The 22,297-nt window shown below is 48.0% G+C and overlaps 1 long non-coding RNA gene across 1 annotated transcript; it reads right to left on the bottom strand.

Moving 5' to 3' along the window:
- Positions 1 to 748: 748 nt before the first annotated feature.
- LOC144337111 (uncharacterized) lies at positions 749 to 13,791 on the bottom strand. The gene is made up of 3 exons (XR_013409735.1): positions 13,695 to 13,791; positions 7,278 to 7,978; positions 749 to 1,555 (listed from the first exon to the last, which is right to left on the bottom strand). It is a non-coding gene; the product is annotated as an uncharacterized LOC144337111 (long non-coding RNA).
- Positions 13,792 to 22,297: the final 8,506 nt, after the last annotated feature.

Here is a 22,297-nt window from a genome sequence, read left to right as displayed (position 1 = left end):
AGTCAGAGTGAAAACTGGCCCAAGCCGGCTTTCAGGAGCGAAATGTGCCAAACAGCCGTGAAGCCGGGGATTAAAGTCTTTCTTCCATCTGGAACCTGGTGTCGGCAGCACAGTGACCACATTGTGCTCCTTCCCAGAAAAAGCACAGTGTTGCCTGGCTACCCGGCAATGTATATATGGCTTGGCAGCTTGCCTGATTTTGCAACTCAGAGGAAAATTCCAGGGTGGGATGCAAGCTGAGGTTCTAGGACACATGGTTTAACTCCTGCCTCTCGGGGAACTTGAGCCCAGGGGTCTTCCACGGCCAGGTAACTCAGGCCAGGTGAGCAAACCTCCAGGGCGTTTGGTCTCCTTCTTTGCAAAATAGGCTCAACAGGACCCGAGTTGGTGAGAAGCCACGAAGAGCTCATGAGGTTCATAACCAAGCTTAGTGCTTCTAGGACCCAGCACTCAGAGGAGGCTTCATATTCAGACATATCCTGGCTTAGACACTCGGTAGTTTCGTGGCCTTGGGATGGCGGTTTAGCTCCTCTGTGTGCAGGTTTCTTATCAGTAAAGTAAGGGTGACCATACCAATCTTTGTGTGTGTGTCGTGTGTGTGAAACAGGGTCTTGCTCTGTCGCCAAGCTGGGATGCAGCAGCGTGATCACGGCTCACTGCAGCCTTGACCTCCTGGGCTCAAGCCCTCATCCCACCTCAGCTCCTTGAGTTGCTGGGACTATAGGCATGCACCACCATGCCTGGCTAATTTTTCTATTTTTCTTTTTCTTTTTTTTTTTTTTTTGTAGAAACTGGGTCTCACTGTGTTGCCCAGGCTAGTGTTGAACTCCTGCACTCAAGCCTTTCGCCTCGGCCTCTCAAAGTGCTGGGATTCTAGGTGTGAGCCACTGCACCAAAAAACCAGGCCCCAGTCTTAGTTGGTTGTGTTAAACATCCAACATATGAAAACTACGTCGACAGGGCAGGAAGGTGACAGAGAAAATTCCCCCTTCTTCTTCCTCCTTCCCTTCTCTTGAGCAGGCTTACGAATGACCTGTCCTCCTGGTAAATCTCAAAGCTTGAGTGACACAGTACTCTACTGATTCTGCTTAAGACTTTATCATGGCTTTCCATTCTAGTGTTCAACGAGGAATTTACTAAGTCCACAAGATCCTGCCTCCCGGCTCCCCACTGTGCACCATGTTCTTGTCTCGCCCGTCATCAGTTTGTTCTTTGATCATCCCAAGATAATTCCTACGTCTAAATCATCCCCTGCACCCTCAAGAAGATGAAGACAAGCTCTTTTCACCCTGCGGGGCTCAGGTTAAATGTCATCTCCTCAAAGAGACTTTTCCCAACTGCCTTATCTAAAATAGTAGCCAATGCCAGGAGCAGTGGCTCACGCCTGTAATCCCAGCACTCTGGGAGGCCAAGGCAGGTGGATCACCTCAGGAGTTCAAGACCAGCCTGGCCAACATGGCGAAACCCTGTCTCTACTAAAAATACAAAAATTAGCAGGGCATGGTGGCGGATATCTGTAGTCCCAGCTACTGGGGAGGCTGAGGCAGGAGAATCACTTGAACCCAGGAGGCAGAGGTTGCAGTGAGCCAAGATTACGCCACTTCACTCCAGCCTGGGTGAAAGAGCAAAACTCTGTCTCAAAAAATAAAATAAAATAAAATAAAAAATAGCAGCCAAATCCAGGTCTCCAAACCCTGGGCCTCTGTCCCAGACCAATCCTCAATGCTGCTGGGCTCCTTAAAGTCATCCCTCCACCCCCACCCCACACACACAAACACACATTCTGTAGATCCCTAGACAAAAACTACCCTCCCATATTACTCAGAAATGTATCCCATGCACACTGAAGTGAGCCTCTGTTGGTTTTCTCACCCCACATCTATTCCCCCTTTATTCTGATTCTAGCACTTTCTATTTTCCTTGGGGATCCAGCCCAACCCCACTCTCAGCCTGTGCAGTGTAAGTGGAGATCACATCACTTCCTGATGTGGGAACAGACACATGTCCCAGGTCTGGCCAATCAGTGTTTCAGAAATTGACTCATGGGTGGGCCTGGAACTTTGGTGGAACACTGAGATAGAGGTGCTCTGTTTCCTCTGGGTCTCTTAGCTGGTAGCACCCAGGTGCTGAGATGTTGTCAGCCATCTTTACCTTTCTGGGGGGAGACTGTGTGGCAGTATGAAACCAGATCAGAGGAAAGCAGGTCTCAGAAACACAGACATGGCCGGTCGCAGTGGCTCACGCCTATAATCCCAGCACTTTGGGAAGCCGAGGCAGGTGGATCCCCTGAGGTCAGGAGCTTGAGACTAGCCTAACCAAAATGGTGAAACCTTGTCTCTACTAAAAATGTAAAAAAATCAGCTTGGCACGGTGGTGGGACCCGTAATCCCTGGTACTCAGGAGGCTGAGGCAGGAGAATCCCTTGAACCCGGAAGGCAGAGGTTGTGGTGAGCTGAGATCGCACCATTATACTCCAGCCTGGGCAACAAGAGTGAAACTCTGTCTCAAGAAAAAAAAAAAAAAAAAAAGGAAACACAGACATAAAGGTCATGTCTTGATAAAATCATTAGAAGTTCTGGATCCAATTGTACTTGAAGCTCCTTGAACTTGACAGATGTCGAGCCTATTACATTCCTATTTATTTTGTTTAAGCCAATTTGAGTTTATTTTTCTGTCACTTACATCTGAAATAGGCATGACAGATAAAACCCCTCTCCTGGGCCCTTGTCAAGTCACCCCTGATTCATCCCTCTTCTCTATTCTCCATATCCAAACAGTCACCATGTCTCATGGAGATCAGCGTCTGCCCATACACGAGTCCTCACATCTCTCTCGTTTTCCATTTTTGTGCGTCCGTTTCTCATCTCTCACACTGACGCATCCTCCAGGTGACACAGCTCTAGTACCCCCTGCCCTTGATTCTTCACTGCTTGGCTGTCTCTACTCTTGCTTGCTCTTTCCATACCATTCTCCGATCCCAAGAAGGACATCCTTCCAAAACACAAGTCTAACTCCATCAGTCTCCTGTTTAGAGACACCTCTTCCATGACAAGCGACAGAAACGCTGATTGCTAAAGCCAAATCGAACAAACAACAATAAAAGTTGTTTACTGACTCATGTAGTTGAAAAGTCCAGGGTAGCTGGCTTCATGCATACCTGGACTCCACCCCCCAAACATTTTTATCAGAGGCCGGGCACGGTGGCTCACGCCTGTAATCTCAGCACTTTGAGAGGCTGAAGAGGGCGGATCACTTGAGGCCAGGAGTTTAAGACCAGCCTGGCCAACATGGCAAAACCTCACCTCTATCAAAAATACAAAAAAAATTAGCCAGGCATGGTGGTGCATTACTGTAATCCCAGCTACTCGGGAGACTGAGGCACGAGCATAATTTGAACCTGAGAGGAGGAGGTTGCAGTGAGCCGAGATCGCACCACTGTACTCAGACTGGGTGACAGAGTGAGACCCTGTCTCAAAAAAAAAAAAAAAAAAAGGTAGTATTAGAGATCTATCGGTCTTATTTTCCTAGCAGGAATAGTCCACAATCCTTCTAGCAAAACTCTAGGGCTGCCCCTCATTGGCCCAGATTGGGTCACATGTCCATCCCTAAGCCAGTAACAGTGACTTCTATTGACCAGGTAGAGGTCACAGGAGCTGGAGAGTGAGGCCACATAGGCTCCGTGGACTGAGAGGGTGGGAGAGGGTGCTCTTCAAAAGGAAAAGGGGATTTTGTTATAAAAAACTGAACACTGGGTGAGCAAAACTTTATATCCATTGTGCCCATCCAAGGTACACCTGCACCTCTGAAGTCACGTTCAGGCCTCGTGGAGTTCTCTGTGGCCTCCTCTGTAGCCATGCTTCACCTTACCCACCCCCACCACCACGCCTCCACGCGCCAGTCAGAATAAACTACTCATCCACAGACTTCTACATGTCTGCCAAATGCTCGCTGCTCTCATTCCTTTTTTTTGTTTTTGGTGGTGGGGGGGAGGAGTCTCGCTCTGTAGCCCAGGCCGGAATACAGTGGCGCAATCTCTGCTCACTGCAACTTCCACCTCCTGGGTACCGGTACAAGCAGTTCTTCTGACTCAGCCTCCCGAGTAGCTGGGATTACAGGCATGCGCCACCACGCCCAGTTAATTCTTTTGTATTTTTAGTACAGATAGGGTTTCACCATGTTGGCCAGGCTGGTCTTGAACTCCTGACCTCATGATCCGCCCGCCTCATCCTCCCAAAGTGCTGGGATTACAGGTGTGAGCCACCGCGCCCAGCCCCTCTCATTCCTCTTTTAAGCAAGCTCCTGTTTAGCTTCAAGGCCCCGCCACATAAGCTATTTCTTCCAGGAAGGAGTTCCTAAGACCCCACAGCACAGGATGTGGTGCGCAAGGTGGATATGAATGGTTTCATCTGTGTGGCACTCCTCCCTGCTGCTGCGGGAAAACTCACCCTGGCCCTTATTTTAGGGACTTGCTTCTCCTCCACGCGTATCCCCACAAAGGTCCCATATTGTAGTTTGCTGGGTGCCTTGGCCACGGGAGTAGGCATGTGACCCAAACCAGGCCAGTGAAGAGCCTGCCAAGGACAAGGGAGGCAGGTCTTCTCCTTGCAGATGGATAACCTGAGAATAGCGCCATTCTGACCTCACGGGGAAGCCTTGTGTGACAGGTCGCTGCCAACATGCAGACTCAAATGGTGCTGAGACAGCTTCTGGCTGCATTCCATCACCCCGAGGACAACTACACCCCTTCCCTCCCTGAGATTTGGTTACCTGAACCAAAAAGTCCACCCCTTTGCCGAAACCAGTTCGAGTTGTTTCTGTCATCCTCAACCGTCTGAGACCAGCGGTGCCCCAGCCGCTCCATGGAGTGGCCATGACTGCTGGCTGAAAACCCTGATGGCTGGGGGTGGTCATGGGGTATGAGGTGAAGCAAACGGGACTTCTTTCTTTCACAACCAGGATAGTCTTCTAGGACCACCCAGAGGGAACCACCATTAAAGTCACGAGCTTCGTACACACTGAACAAATGGATTCTAACGTGCAAATTGGTACCATTTAAGGGAACTGCTTTTTTTTTTTTTTTGAGACAGAGTCTCACTCTATCACCAGGCTGGAGTGCAGTGGCGTGATCTCTGTTCACTGCAACCCACAACTCCCTGGTTTAAGTGATTCTCCTGCCTCAGCCTCCAGAGTAGCTGGGATTACAGGCACGCACCACCACACTCAGCTAATTTTTGTATTTTTAATAGAGACGAGTTTCACCATGTTGGCCAGGCTGCTCTTGGTCTCCTGACCTCGTGATCTGCCCGCCTTGGCCTCCCAAAGTGCTGGGATTACAGGCGTGAGCCACTGCGCCGGTCAAAGGGAGTTACTTCTGAGGAGATATTTCCACATCATCATGCATTGCTGGATGAGAGTTATCTTCAAAATGAATTGAATTCCAGAGACACAGCACAGACTACGGCAGTTAAGGGATGGGATCTGGAATCGTACTGCCTCAATTCCAATTACAGCTCCATAATTAACTTCTGTGTGCCTGTAAACAAGTTATTTAATTTCTGCACCTCAGTTTCTTTCATCAGTGAAGTGAAAATGATGATTGAAATGTATGACCTGCTGGGTGACTCATGTTAGGTGACTCATGCCTGTAATCCCAGCACTTAGGGAGGCTGAGATGGGAGGATTGCTTGAGGCCAGAAGCTCGAGGCCAGGAGTTCAAGACCAGGCTGGGCAAGACCCTGTCTCTACAAATATTTTTTAAAATTAGCCAGGTATGTTAGCACACACCTGTAGTTGGAGGATCACTTGAACCCAGGAATTCAAGGCTGCAGTAAGCTGTGATCACACCTGCGCTCCAGCATGGGCAACAGAGCCAGACCCCCGTCTCTAAAACCTAAAAATAAAATAAAACATAAAAATAAAAACATATGGCCTTATAGGATTGTGGTCAGGGTAAAGTAAGAAAATCTATGCAAAATACACAAAATTGTGTCTCATGTTTCGAAAGCCTCAAATAAGAGTGAGCTAAGATTAGCCTCATTTGGTGAATATTGACTAGAAAGAAGCAGGCAAAAATATTTGCTACTGTGCTAGACATATGTGAGAGAAGAGGGAAAACACAAACGTGGATGTGAATGAGAGAAGAGGGAAAACACAAACGTGGATGTGAATTCAGCTGATGCGCGTATCTCACTATCAGAACACATGCGCGTCCCTTGCTTTTCTTACCATAGCTACCATGTTCCCAGCCCCATGTGCCATTTTGCCTGCCAAGTTTTCACTGGGCTTCTTCTGAGACTCCTGCCTCAGCTCTCTTTTCATATGGTTCTGGCAGGGCCAAGCCCACCCTCCTGACTCCAGGAAAGGGAAAAGGAACAGGTCTAGCCCAGGAGATCAGCACATCCCCTTGGTCTCAGTGATTTGTCCAGGGATGGCCACAGGATCTAAGTAAGGCCATGCACCTGTCAATGGACATTGGATCATGTCTGTGTTTCGGTTATTGGGTATAATGCTGCTATGGGTGTACATGTTCTATCACTTCCTCCATATTCTACTGTTTCCAGCTGCAGTGGGAAGGGTTCAAGAGAGAACCCAAAACTTCCTAGATCTTCCCTACCCACCTCCCTCAGCCTCCGCTGGTCATGAACCAGCTCTGGGTCAGTGTCAGAAGAGACTACAAGTCTATGAGCACTACTAGGGAGTGAGGATTATCGGGGGCCACCGTGGAGGCTGGCTACTACAATCTGGTCAGACTCAGGGACATCAGGAGCCTTTGGTCCTTAATCCCTCTGGCTGCCGGGCTGGAGGCCCTTGCCAGGGCCAGGAAGGAGGCTTACTCCTTTCACCTCTCCGTCTTCCACCCCAGCAGAGGAGGGGTAGCCTGAGACCCCTGCCTGACACCAAGAGACGGGATTTCTATCCCAGTGGGGTACAGGAGTGCAGAGCTGGAAAGGGAGAAAGTACCATTGCTTCTATATCCAGCAATGGGGGAGGTAGGAAGAAAGCCAGAAGAGAGAATTGTCAGGGAGGTCTGGTGAACCCAATTCAGTGTGGACTTGAGTCTTCTAAGAAGGATGGGGTGGGGCAGGTGCAGTGGCTCACGCCTGTAATCCCAGCACTTTGGGAGGCCAAGGCGGGTGGATTACCTGAGGTTGGGAGTTTGAGACCAGCCTGGCCAACATGGTGAAACCCTGTCTCTACTAAAAATACAAAAATTAGCTGGGCATGGTGGTGGGTGCCTGTAATCCTAGCTACTTGGGAGGCCGAGGCAGGAGAATCACTTGAACCCGGGATGTGGAGGTTGCAGTGAGCCAAGATCGTACCACTGCACTCCAGCCTAGGCAATAGAGTGAGACTCTGTCTCAAAGAAAGAAGAAGAAGAAGAAGAAAGAAGAAGAAGAAGGAGGAGGAGGAGGAGGAAGAGGAGGAGGAGGAGGAGGGAAGAAGAAGGAGAAGAAGAAGAGAGGAGGAGGAGAGGTGACAAATTGTCAAGTCTTAATGACAGCTGGAACTCAATTACTGGATTTGTCAATGTGGAGATTATTGGTGGCCTTTTAGTAAAATGGTATAGATAAAAGCTTGATTGGAATGAGGTTAAGAGAGAGAGAAAAATACAAAAGTAGAGATGGGGCTATAGAGTTAGTTCTAAGGGGGAGAAGAGAAATGGTGAAGGAGCCGAATGAAATGTGGGTTGGCCAAGCACGGTGGCTCAGGCCTGTAATCCCAGCACTTTGGAAGGCACTGAGGTGGGAGGATCACTTCAGCCCAGGAGTTCAAGGTCAGCCTAAGCAACATAGGAAGTACCCATCTCTAACAAAAAATTTAAAATTAGCTGGGCGTGGCGATGCATACCTGTAGTCCCGGGTGTGCTGAGACTTGGGAGGCTGAGAAGGGAAGACTGTTTGAGCCCAGGAGGTCAAGGTGTCAGTGAGTCGTGGTTGTGCCACCGCACTCCATCCTGGGCAACACGGCAAGAGCCTGTCTAAACAAACACACAAAAAAGAAACGAAAGAACTCAGACTCCCAACCAAACTATGAGGGTTCAAATCTTGGATCTGTTTATTCAGCAGCTGTTAGACAAATTATCTCTCCCTATGTGGAAAATGAAAAGGATCTCTGAAAGTATCCAGTCGAAGGGTTATTGTGAGAACACTCTGAAAATGTTTTGTGAGAACACTTAGGTCATGCCTGTATCTTCTGTGAATGTTACTTATTGCTGGAATGAGACAGTATTCCATGAAATTCAAGAGGAAAGGTATCGGACAAGTAAGTGCAGGGCTTACAAAAGGGGTACATTTCTCATTTATTACAGGTTATTACTATTGTATTACAATAATCTTATCCATAACATATAATTAAATATGTAATGCAATAATTATGTAATAATCTTATTTATGACAAGTAAGTAAAGAGACAATCTATAATAAATTTACTGTAGATTTCCATCCCTTGCCAGAGAATCAACAACACAGTCCTCACTGCAGTTTACCTGAGTGAAGTAAGGCTTGTTAGGGATAAACTAGCAAGAGACTAGCCAACAAGTCATTGACTGACTGACAGTGAATTCAGTATTTATTGAATGTCGAAGACAGAGTTGCAATACACAACCACACTTCAGCCACAGCTGGTGAAAGCCTTTCTCCTACACATCCAAATCAACATTCAGAAAAACAGAAGATACTATATTATCTGCAGTGTATTCCTTTGACTTGACACATGGACATTGATCCGCTGACAAAGATTCTTCGCTTGGCCACATATTATTTTGTTTGTTTTGTTTTGTTTTGTTTTTGAAACAGAGTCTTGCTCTGTCGCCCAGGCTGGAGTGCAATGGTGTGATCTCAGCTCACTGCAACCTCCACCTCCCAGGTTGAAGCCATTCTCCTGCCTCAGCCTCCTGAGTAGCTGGGATTACAGGCACCCACCACCATGCCGGGCTAATTTTTGTATTTTTAGTAGAGATGGGGTTTCACCATGTTGGCCAGGCTGGTCTCAAACTCCTGACCTCAGGCAATCTGCCCACCTCGGCCTCCCAAAATGCTGGGATTATAGGCGTGAGCCACCATGCCCAGGCTTGGCCACACTTTAGACAGGCTCCTGAATCTTGTGCTAGGCCCATCTAAGACCCAGTTTCAGGGAAGAACCCTGCTAAGTGAGTTTAGCAGGAACCCTCCACTGTTGACATCTCATCCCCTTTGATATCTGACTGGATTCCTCCTGTCACCCGGGACTGCCTTCAGCAGGAATCCTGAAAGGTCAGTTTAACCAGCATCGCCCTTATCTCTGAAGTTTCCTCTTAGTAATTTTCTAGCCACCGCTCCCGACCCTGCTCCTTGGCTGTGAATTCCCACTTTCCCTGCTGTATTCGGGAATTAACCCAACCTCTGTTACCAACCGCAAGCCCCTGTGGCAGCAGTCCCCGTACCCACTGCGGTGATCCCAAATAGAGTCCGCCCATTGTCACGGAGCCGTTTTTTCCCAAATAAAATTAAAGTCTGCCTGTATCATTGAGCCGTTTTTTTCCTTTAGCACCTCAGAAGCAAATGCAGGCATTTTTCACTCCCTCCTGCTTTCAACCTTGCCAAATACGCACCTCAAAGGCAACCCAGGGCCTCTATAAGGGGAGCTGTTGGGGACAGCAGTATTTCAAAGCGATTCCAGGTTTGAGATCCAGAGGCTTTTCTTTCACCCCAGGGTAATTCACTGCGATAAGATTAGGGGGTGAGAGAGAGGTATATGCTATTCATCTGTAAAGTGTTAGCAGGGTCATGGCAAAGGGGGGCCCTAGGGCACCTCTCTGGGAGATGGATTCTCTTAAACTGTGTGCTCCATCCCCCGTGGGGATGTGCCAGCCTCCTGGGTTACAAGTATCTTAATTTGAAGGTCACAGCTCTAGCGACCTTCAGACCTCTGATTGATTTGGGAGCCTCCAGCCCTCTGGCCTACTCCGGCTCTCCTGGGAGGCTCCTGGGCTGCCACACCAGACTCAGGGACGCCAGGAGCCTCTTGTCCTTAATCCCTCTGGCTGCCGGGCTGGAGGCCCTTGCAAGGCTCAGGAAGGAGGTTTGCTCCTTTGACCTCTCCATCTTCCACCCCAGCAGAGGAGGGGTAGCCTGAGACCCCTGCCTGACACCAAGAGACGGGATTTCTATCCCAGTGGGGTACAGGGAGTGCAGAGCTGGAAAGGGAGAAAGAATTGCTTCCATATCCAGCAACGGGGGAGGTGTTGGCCCCGTTAAGGTTTCCACATTCAGGAGGGGGTTGCAGATGCAGACCCCGCCTACACTCCCATCCCCTGCTGGGGCAGGTGACCCAAAAACCCCGTTTCCAGCTGCAGTGGGAAGGATTCAAGTGAGAATCAAAAACCTCCTAACTCCTCCCTACCTCCCTCAGCCTCAGTATCCCCAGTCGCCTAGAAGGCCTCAGCTTCCTGCACACCAGAGGAGGGGGAATGGAGGGAGAAGCAGAAGGTTCCACCCCATTCACCCTGCAAATCAAAGATCAGGGAGATTCCCAGCCCCAGTACAGAGCCAGCCCTCTGAGGGACCAAGAGACAAGGTCTGCCTGTCCCGTAGGTGCCCCATCACAGGACAGTGGCAGGCAGGTCTCCTCTGGAAGCTTCGTCCCTCCCTTCTGGTGCCGACCAGAAGAATTCAGAGACCTTGCCTAGGGACAGTCAGGTGTAAGCCATAAATAATAATATTCTGTTAGACATCAGCAACAGAGAATCCACTCATTCAACAAGTATGTTTCATGTTTGTGCCCTGGGCACTGTGTTAAATTCTAGGAAGTCCAGGGGAGCCGGAGACATGTCTGTTTTCTCCTGGAGTGGATGGAATGGGGTGTGGAAACTGACAAACAGAATCAAGAATTTTTTTTTTTTTTTTCCCCCGAGACAGAATCTCGCTCTGTCACCCAGGATGGAGTGGCTCACTAGATTCTAGGATCTTGGCTCACTAGAATGTCCACCTCCTGTGTTCAAGGGATTCTCCTGCCTCAGCCTCTTGAATAGCTGGGATTACAAGCACTCACTACCACGAATAGCTAATTTTTAAATTTTTAGTAGAGACAGGGTTTTGCTATGTTGGCCAGGCTGGTCTTGAACTCTTGATCTCAGGTGATCCACCCACCTCAGCCTCCCAAAGTGCTGGGATGGCAGGCGTGAGCCACTGTGCCCGACAAGAAAATTTTTAAAATAAATGGGGTTAGGCAATGACATGCTTTAGGATCTGACACCAAGCACAGGCAACAAAAGTGAAAATAGGCAAATGGGACTATATCAGATGTAAAATGTTTGTGCCTTAAATAACTCAACAATTGACAGAATGCAAAGACAGCCTATGGAATAAGAGAAAATATTTGCAAATGATACATCTGATATGTGGTTAATATTGAAAATATATACAGAACTACAACAACTTAACAAAAAAATCAAATAACACAATTCAAAAATGGGCAAAGAGCTTGAATAGACATGTCTCCAAAGAAGATATACAAATGACGAACAAGCATATGTTCATTATTAACCATTAAAGAAAAGCAATTCAAAACCACAATGAGATACCAACTCATACCTATCGGGATGGCTACTATTGAAAAAAAAAAAAAAAAAAAAAGGAAAGTATTTAAGCCGCCTGTAATCGCAGCACTCTGGGAAGCCGAGGCGGGCGGATCACAAGGTCAGGAGTTCGAGACCAGCCTGGCCAACATGGTGAAACCCCATCTCTAGTAAAAATACAAAAAATTAGCTATTCGTGGTAGTGGGTGCCTGTAATCCCAGCTATTCAAGAGGCTGAGGCAGGAGAATCCCTTGAACACAGGAGGTGGAGGTTCTAGTGAGCCAAGATCCGGCCATTGCACTCCAGCCTGGGTGATACAGCAAGACTCTGTCTCGAAAAAAAAAAAAAAAAAAAAAAAAAGAAGGCAATGTGGAGAAATTGGAACCCTGGGGCACCATTGGTGGGAATATAAAAGTGGTACAGTCACTTTGGAAAATGGTATGGCAGTTCCTCAAAAAATTAAAAGTAGAATTACCTTATGATCCTGCAATTCCAATTCCAGGTATTTACCCAAAAGAAAACATGGACTCAAAGAGATATGTGTACAGCCATGTTCCTAACAGCACTATTCACAATAGCCAAGAGGTTGAAGCAGACCAAATGCCCATCAACAGATAAATGGACAATGGGAATGTGGTATGTGCATACAACGGAACATTATTATTCAGGATAAAAAAGGAAGTGTTGTGAGATAACAGGACTGAAGCTTGAGGACATTATGCTAAGTGAAATAAGGCAGTCACAAAAAGATAAATGTCATTATCTCACTTATACAAAGTTACTTACGAATCAAATTCATAAAAACAAAAAGTAAAATGGTGGTTACCAGGGACTGGGGTAGGAAGCAATGGGGAGTTGCTTTTTCATGGTTAAAGAGTTTCTGATTTGCAAGATGAAAGAGTTCTGGAGACCTGTTTCACAATAACGTGAAAATACTTAACATTACTAAATTCTACACTTAAAATAATTACGATGGTAAATTTTATGTTATGTGGTTTTTACCACAATAAAATAATTAACAAAGATCATAAAACTGGGGAACTTGCTGTTTCCTCAGGAGTTTCTACACAGGAAGGACTTCAGAGGGTAAAGAGAAGGGAAGTTGAAGCTGGTTTGTATATTGCTTTATAAATAACTTTGAGGAGACACAAGTTGTCCACGCGAAAGAGTGGGGGTTAATTACGGGGATGAGGCCACCTACAGCACGACAGACATTGCTGGAGGGTGACCGAGGCTATTTCGGCTCAGGTTCTCAGAAAAGATCCCTTCAAGGAAGTGACATTTAAGTTGAAGGAAGCCTAAATGATCAGTCAAGCAAAGATCTGAGGGAATAACATACCGAGAAGTGAGAAGACAATGGAGAGAAAAATGTTGGAGAGGGAGAAAGAAACCCTGTGTGGCTGAATAAGCCAGTGGAGAGGTGGGAGGAGGTGACTCTGAGCTAGGGTAAGGTTTTCGTAAAGGTAAAAGGTCCACAGGAATACAGGAATGCTGCAATTCATAGTAACAGCTATGACTATTATTTCTTTTCTTTCTTTCTTTCTTTTTTTTTTTTTTAGAGTCTCACTTTGTCGCCCAGGCTGGAGTGCAGTGTCATGATCTTAGCTCACTGCAACATCCACCTCCCAGGTTCAAGCGATTCTCCTGCCTCAGCCTCCAGAGTAGCTGGGGCTACAGGCATGTGACACCACGCCCAGCTGACTTTTGTATTTTTAGTAGAGACAGGGTTTCACCGTGTTGGCCAGGCTGGTTTTGAACTCCTGACCTTGTGATCTGCCCACCTTGGCCTCCCAAAGTGCTGAAATTACAGCATGAGCCACCGCGCCTGGCTGACTATTATTTCTATCATTATTATTGTCTTGTTGATTTCCAGGGAGACAGACTGAAATTAGGGTGGCCATTACAGGTTGAGCATATCTAACGGGAAAATCTGAAATCAGAAATACTCCAAAATCTGAAACTTCTTGAGTGCCAGCATGATGCCACAAGTGGAAAATTGCAAAGGGTTACAGTCAAAAAAACAGTCAAAACTTTGTTTTCATGCATAAAATTATTAAAATTATTGCATAAAATTACCTCCGGTCTATGTGTATAAGATGCCTATGAAACATAAATAAGGCCGAGCATGGTGACTCATACCTGTAATCCCAGCACTTTGGGAGTCCAAGGTGGGCAGATCACCTGAGATCAGGAGTTTGAAACCAGTCTGGCCAACATGACGAAATCCATCTCCACTAAAAATTAAAAAAAAAATTAGCCGGGCATGGTGGTGGGTGCCTGTAATCCCAGCTACTCGGGAGGCTGAGGCAGGAGAATCGCTTGAACCTGGGAGGTGGAGGTTCCAGTGAACTGAGATCGTGCCACTGCACTCCAGCCTGGGAGACAGAGCAAAACGACTCCGTCTCAAAAATAAATAAATAAATAAATTTCATGTAGAGATTCAGGTTATATCCCCAAGATATATCTCATTATATAAATGCAAATGTTCCAAAATCTGAAAAAATCTGAAATCTGAAACACTTCTGGTCTCAAGCATTTTGGATAAGGGATATTCAACCTGTATCCCCTGAGCCTCCAAACCCTGGTTCCACCACTCACCAGCTACAGGCCTGGCCCCCGCCTTGGTGAAGCTTATCGTCTAACAGGGAAGACAAACACCACATCAGAGAGGACAGGATGTTTGAGCAGCACGGAAGGGGTGACCATTCCATGGTGGGCTGGTAAATGTTTAACAACTAGCTCTCAGGGGAACAAAATCATGCTCTGTAGAGTCTGCCCATTTCCATGGTGCAAATATTCCCGCTGTGGTTGACTTCAAGCTAACAATGTGATATCACCGAACGTGCAGTTGGGAAGAGATGAACAAAATTGGATCTCATGAGGCTGGGGAAGCCACCACTGGGGCTACCCCTATTCTGAAGGGGATGGGAGGGAGGCGTCAGAAGTCTCCTGGGAGGAAGTGTCCTGAAAAGTGCAGGCAGAACAGGAAGGAATGGCAAGGGGGAAGTGTTTCAAGCCAAGAGGTCCACAGCTTGAAGTCTGGCTACTAAGAGCGCAGCCTCCAAGAAGTGCAGAAAAACAAGAGCGTGACAGCAGAGACACAGCCTGTTTTGTTTTTTAATGGTGGAACAATACAGGTAACATAAAATTTACCATCTTAAACTTTTTTGTTGTTGTTGAGACAGATCCTTGCTTTTGCTGCCAGGCTGGAGTGCAATGGCTTGATCTCAGCTCACTACAACCTCTACCTCCCGGGTTCAAGCGATCCTCCTGTCTCAGCCTCCTGAGTAGCTGAGATTACAGGCATTTGCCACCAGGCTCAGAGGAAATGACAATAACTGGTCTGGAGAAGGAGCTATTTTGAGGCATGAGAGACAGGATTCTCTGGGTGGTGGGATGTGGAGCCTGGATGTGGAGAGCACTGAGTGCATCCCTGAGTCTTCCCAGGCACTTCCTTTCCCCAAGACATGCAGGTGGGACTTTGGATCTCCAGAGACTTTTGAGGTGAGTGACCAGCCAAGGTTATCATCTGAAAACAAGAAATCAAATCCTTACAAAGCAGGAAGACCAGCTCAAGTAGGACAGGCCTGGGAGCAGCATGAGGCCATCTCTACTCTCCTCTGGGGAAGTGGGGCCCCAGGAGGCGAGCTGGGGAGGCGGCTGTAAGAACCAATCTCTCCTGGAGGTGAGAGCCGGGAGTGCCCTCCATTCCCCAGTTGCCAGGGGGGCCGAGGGCACCTGCTACCAGCCTGCCTGGATTTGAACAACCTGGGACCCCCACCAGGCCTCTGCTGGGGCAGAGAGCTTGTTCTCAGCTTGTGGATGCACAGGGTGGTTCTCCACGTTCTAACTAGGAGGACAGGATGCTAGGAAGACATGACCCCAAGTCCCTGGAGCTAACAGCATCCCAAGGCGAAGGCCAGAGCACGATGTACCCATCGGTTCAATATTCTCCACTGTCTTTGCTCAAGAACATTAAATCTTACCAGTAGCTACTACCCTAGGCGGGAGGGTCAGGCAAGCGGTGTGTGGGAAACCCAGAACACGGAGGATTCACATGGGACAGATTCAGGTCCTACAGAGAACACACGGCATGTGCCCAAAAGCCAGGTGTAAGGACGTCAACTCTCACACTGGAGGAAAGAAACATCTTCCCGGGAAAGCATAGAGAGCCTACCAATGCAGGAGTCATCTGTAACCATAAAGGTGGCGTATTTACTTTGCCAAAGCACAATGATACTAGTGTTCCATTATGGCCTGAATTGTGGCACACCTCCCACCCCCACCTTCATATATTGAAAGTTCTAACCCCCAGTTTTTCAGAATGTGGCTGTATTTGGAGACAGGGTTGTTGTTGTTGTTGTTGTTATTATTATTATTATTATTATTATTTTGATATGTAGTTTTGCTCTTGTCACTCAGGCTGGAGTGCAGTGGCACGATCTCGGCTCACTGCAACCTCCACCTCCCGGGTTCAAGCGATTCTCCTGCCTCAGCCTCCTGAGTAACTGGGATTACAGGCGCCCGACACCACACCCGGCTAATTTTAGTATTTTTAGTAGAGACGGGCTTCTACCATGTTGGCCAGGCTGGTCTCGAACTCCTGGCCTCAGGTGATCCGCCCATCTCGGCCTCCCAAAGTGCTGAGATTACAGGCGTGAGCCACTGTGCCTGGCCGATGATAGGGTCTTTAAAGAGGGAAATAAAATGTGGTCATTAGGGTGAATCCTAATCCATATGCTGCTATCCTTGTAAGAAGAGGAGACCAGGACACAGACACACACAGAGGAACAACCCTGTAAGGACATGGGGCAAAGGCAGCCGGGTATCAGCCAAAGAGAGGCCTCAGCAGGAACCAACTCCAGCAACACCTGGATCTTGGACTTTTTGCCTACAGAACCGTCAGAAAATACATTTCTGTTGTTTAAGCTACTCCGTCTGTGGTCCTTTGTCACAGCAGCCCGAGCTAACACAATTCAATATCTGAAATAAAAGAACAATGCTGAATCGATTTCTTACCATAATAAGGAAGGGAGAGCTATGCTAACCCGGCAGTCTCTCTGTGCAGAACGGTCTGGTTTGATGGAGGGTGTCGGGGCAATGTGAAGTTCAGAGGTTGTGGGGCTTCCATAGACATCAAAGGGTTGACATCATCTGCAGGACGGTGATCTCTCGAGTGGGACCCTTGTGGACTGGCTGGCACTCACAGACGTGTGTATCAGAGGGAGTCCCTCCAACCAAATGATTGTTTGGCCTGCAAAGGCGCGTTCACTGAGGCGGGCTGCCATGGGTCAGTTGTACGACCTTAAAACTGATTCTGATAGCTCCCTGTTTCCCTGGCTGCTGACTAATCTATCTTCTCCTAAGCTTGGGAGAACTTGCTTATTCTCCACGTTTTTGGCAATTGGGGCCCCCAAGAGACTGTGAGCTCTGGGAAACGTGAAGGAGATATAAATTGTTCGTCTAGGTGCATTCCTGGACAGGGCGTGTGACTGGCCTAATGTGGGCACTCGATACATATGGGGAATTAGTATTGTTCCTCGCTCGGTGCACATCTGGGGAGTGGTCATCTGGGCTCCCTGAATAAGAATGGCGGGGTCAAAGGGTGTGCACGCTTTCAGCTTTAGTACCTGCAAGCAGAAGAAGGAGAGCTGGAAGAAGGCGGGGCCAGGACAATGAGGATAGAGGGTCTACGAAGGGACAAGAAGAAGCGTTTTTGCACCAGGCGTGGTGGCTCACGCCTGGAATCTCAACACTTTGGGAGGCTGAGGCGGGCGGATCACAAGATCAGGAGTTTGAGACCAGCCTGGCTAACATAGTCAAACCCCATCTCTACTAAAAATATAAAAATTAGCTGGGCATGGTGGCAGGCACCTGTAGTCCCAGCTACTTGGGAGGCTGAGGCAGGAGAATCGCTTGAACCAGGGAGGCGGAGCTTGCAGTGAGCTGAGATTGGGCCACTGCACTCCAGCCTGGGTGAAAGAGTGAGACTCCGTCGCAAAAAAAATAAAAATAAAATAAAGAAATAAAAACGAAAAAAGAAAAAGGAGGTAAAATTGGCAGCCACAGGAAATGGATTGGCTGAACTTGGGGCAGACAGGAGCACTTAAGAACTCCGGCTTTATCTCTGCCTGGGGCGACTGACGGGGAACAGGTTTGTTCAGCAAGCAAAGAATTTCAGGCAAAGCCAATGGCCTCCACCCTCTGAGAAGAAAAAAAAGGCAATTCTGGAGAGGGAAGAAAGGCTGACCAAGCAGGTCAGGGTCACGAGCATCTCGGGGCCTTCTCCCCTTGCTGCCCACCCTGAGAACTATGAGGTCTCTAGAGAGGCAGAGGAGAAAGAGGGGGATGAGCAGATACAGCCTCCCCTGGCAGCATCCTGACTCACCTTCTATGGCCCCCCTCCTTGCCCCTACTCAGAGTGGAGACAGAGGAGGTCTGTGTCCTGCCTGCCTTGACAGTTTCTGCAGCTTCCTGCTGGGGTCTGGTTCTTCCCAGGCAGCCCAATGTACTCATGACCAGTATGTTTTTTGGAAAGGCGACCTTGGCTGTATGTGATGAACATATGGGACAGGGGCAGTGAGGAAGCAGATACAAGGAAATGGTCATTCTTGAAGAGGGAAGAGATGACAGAAGCTTGGTAGCTAAGGAAGGTGGCATGGGGAAGGAGGCAGTGGGAGACAGGTGTGGACAAACCGAGGTTTCTGTTGGAGATGCAAGTGATGGATTTGAGGGGGCAGAAGGACCCAAGATGTCCCCAGTCTTCTGACCTGGTGAGTGGGTGGGTGCTGGCACCCTGAGCACATCTGATTAACACTGAAAAAGAAACAATTCAGAGTTTGGAGTCGAAGGACTGAGACCAACTGGAACCAGACCAAAGTGGAAATGTCCAGTGAAAGCAGGATTCATGCGTGACCAGAGGCTGGAAGAGAGACCCGGACTAGAGGAACAGGAGACATTGAGAAAAAGACGGCAGATCTGCACAGGGTCCAATCTAAGGTGCTGGAATCACTAGGAGTGATGTGGCACGAGGATTTCTTCTGCTTTTGCTTTAAAATAGGGACTTAACCTTCTGCAACTGTGGGAGGTGGCTCAGCAGTCGAGCTTAGCCCTGGAGCCTGTGTTTGGCGCTGGTGCTGCCGTTGAGAAAGGAAAGCGAAGAAGAACAAGTGCAAATGGATCTGGGAGGTCTTGCCAGCACCCATGGAGATGAATTGGAACCTCCATCAGTCTCTCATGGCCTGTGAGGATGCGGCATTTTGCAGGAGACCCTGGAGTCCTTCAGTGTGAGCTAAAAACATGCAAACAGCCCAGGAGAAGCTAGTGGTGTAACCACCCAAAAGTTTCTTCCCATCTGCTGCACAAATAAAGATCATGGTATTGCAGTAAAGAAACAATTTAATTAATGTGAGGCCAGCCGCACCATACAAAAGATGGAGTTATTATTCAAATCAGTCTCATCAAAGGTTTGTAGGTTGGGGGTTTTTCAAAAGTAGTTTGGGATAAGGGGCGGGGGTGGTTATGCAATGGGTGGTTGCTACTGATTAGTTGGGTCAGAGGTGAAATCATAGGGAGTTGAAACCATCCTCTTACATTGAGTTGGTTCTGGGTATGGCTACAGGAGCCATTGTGGATGGGTCTAGGTGGAGCCAGGGGTGTCAGACATGCAAAAAACCTGAAAAGATATGTCAAAAGGCCAGTCCACAATAGCAATGTTACCTGCAGGACCTCCAGAATAATGGCTGGCAATGTTTAAGTCTACACCTTAGCAGAATTCAGTCTTCTCCCCTCCCCTACTCTGGTGGTCTCTCATTAGCTTTACAAAGGTGGTCGAGTTTTGGAGAAGGGCTGTTATTACTTAAACTATAACCTAAATGCCTCTCAAAGTTAGCTCAGCCTAAGCCCAGTGATAATTAAGGTAACTTGAAAACTAAAGGCAAGAGGAGGGTTGGCTAGATCAGATCTCCTCCACTGCCAACATTTTCTCACTGATATAATTTTTGCAAAGGCGGTTTCAGTGGGAGCCGGGAATGTCCCCATGGGCCACAAGGTGAGCCGGTAGCTAGCAGGGACATGCATGAGCTGCACAGTACCTGGTCCAACTGTAACCTCTAAACACACACACACCCCTACACACACACACACACGGTACCTGGTCCAACTGTAACCTCTAAACACACACACCTCCCCCCCACACACATACACACACGGCACCTGGTCCAACTGTAACCTCTAAACACACCCACCCACCCACACAGCACCTGGTCCAACTGTAGCCTCTAAACACACACCCCCCGCCCCCACACACACACATGGCACCTGGTCCAACTGTAACCTCTAAACACATACACCCCCACACATACACACATACACAGTGAGCTGGCAGCTGGCAGGGACATGCATGAGCTGCATAGCACCTGGTCCAACTGTAACCTCTAAACACACACACACACACACACACACACACACACACACACACACACAGAGCACCTGGTCCAACTGTAGCCTCTAAACACACACACCCCCATACATACACACATACACAGTGAGCTGGCAGCTGGCAGGGACATGCATGAGCTGCATAGCACCTGGTCCAACTGTAACCTCTAAACACACACACACACACACACACACACACAGCACCTCGTCCAACTGTAACCTCTAAACACACACACACACATACAGCACCTGGTTCTACTGTAACCTCTAAACACACACACACACACACACACAAAGCACACACAGCTGCCACTCCACCCATGCGTTCTCCATCCCAGGCAAACACCTCTGGTGGCCAAGCCCAGCCAAGAACCGTAACAGAAAGCGGACTCTGTGAAACATCACTCTGGTTCTGCCAAGTTGAGCACAGCACTGAGCCACCACAGGCAGCATTCCAAGCCACACCAGCGGGTAAAATCTCTACAGTGTCTTTGCCTAGAGCTCTTTAAATTGCCAAATCATGATATTCCCAGATGAGTGATGTGGGTGTTCCTACAAGGGGGCCATTTAAAACTGGAAGAGTTGGACTGGAATGGAATTAGCTTAGGTGAGGACATGAATGTGTATATCTCTGAAACTCTGGGGTAATATACTCCTTGGGAAGCCAAGAGGCAAAAATGTGTTCCTGGCATGGAGGATGAGCTTACAAGGTAGGTGTCATTTATTTATGTGGTTTTTTTTCCCGTTTTTTGTTTTTTGTTTTGAGACAGAGTTTTGCTCTTGTTGCCCAGGCTGGAGTGCAATGGCACGATCTTGGCTCGCTGCAACCTCCGCCTCCCAGGTTCAAGCGATTCTCCTGTCTCAGCCTCCCGAGTAGCTGGGATTACAGGCACCCGCCACCACACCTGGCTAAAGTTTTGTATTTTTAGTAGAGATGGGGTTTCACCATGTTGAATGGGCTGGTCTCGAACTCCTGACTTCAGGTGATCTATCTATCTCGACCTCCCAAAGTGCTGGGATTACAGGTGTGAGCCATTATGCCCGGCTTATTTATGTGTTAATGTTTAAAAATTATTTTTAACTGTGGCAAAAGATATATAACACAGGCTGGGCACAGTGGCTTATGCCTATAATCCAGCACTTTGGGAGGCAAAGGTGGGCAGGTCACCTGAGGTCAGAAGTTCAAGACCAGCCTGGCCAACATTGTGAAACACCGTCTCTACTAAAAATACAAAAATTAGCCAGGTGTGGTGGTGAGTGCCTGTAATCCCAGCTACTTGGGAGGCTGAGACAGGAGAATTGCTTAAACCCGGGAGGTGGAGGTTGCAGTGAGCTGAGATTACGCCACTGCACTCCAGCCTGGGCAACAGAGCAAGACTCTGTCTCAAAAAAAAAAAAAAAAAAAATATATATATATATATATATATGTAACATAAAATTTACCATCTTAACCCTTGCTTTTAAAAAGTGTTGGAGACAGGATCTCCCTCTGTTACTCAGGCTGGAGTTCAGTGGTATGCTCATAGCTCACTGTAGCCTCAAACTCCTGTGCTCAAGCAATCTTCTCGTGACCTCTGACTGTAGCTGGGACTAGAGAGGCACACACCATCATAATTGGCTCTGGTTTCAATTTTCTGTAGAGTTGGGGCCTCACTATGTTGCCCAGGCTGGTCTTGAACTCCTGGGCTCAAGTGATCCTCCTGCCTCAGTCTCTCAAAGTGCTGGGATTCCAGACATGAGCCACCGTGCCTGGCCCTGTCTTAACCATTTTTAAGTGTACGGTTTGTCTACACAAAGAGTCAAACACTATGAAATAGTTGAAGAGATTTATTCTCAGCCAAATCTGAGTGACCATGACCCGTGACACAGCCCCCAGGAGGTCCTGAGAACATGTGCTCAAGGTGGTCGGGGTGCGGCTTGGTTTTACACATTTTAGGGAGGCATGAGATGGGGGGGTGGCTTCCAGGCTACAGGTAAATTTAAATATTTTCTGGTTGACTTTGTCTAAATACCTGGAATCTACAGAAATAAAATGTTCAGGTTAAGATACAAGATTGTGGACAAGTTTTTTTTTTTTTTTTTTTTTTTATGGAGTTTGGCTCTTGTTGCCCAGGCTGGAGTGCAATGGTGTGACCTTGGCTCATCGCAACCTCTGCCTCCCAAGTTCAAGTGATTCCCCTGCCTCAGCCCCTCAAGTAGCTGGGATTACAGGCATGTGCTACCACACCCAGCTAATTTTTGTGTTTTTTAGTAGAGACGGGGTTTCTCCATGTTGGTCAGGCTGGTCTCGAACTCCCGACCTC

The sequence above is a fragment of the Macaca mulatta genome, chromosome 19 (assembly GCF_049350105.2).
Source record: "Macaca mulatta isolate MMU2019108-1 chromosome 19, T2T-MMU8v2.0, whole genome shotgun sequence".
Classification (NCBI taxonomy): Eukaryota; Metazoa; Chordata; class Mammalia; order Primates; family Cercopithecidae; genus Macaca; species Macaca mulatta.
This window is presented reverse-complemented; position numbering and strand designations above follow the sequence as displayed.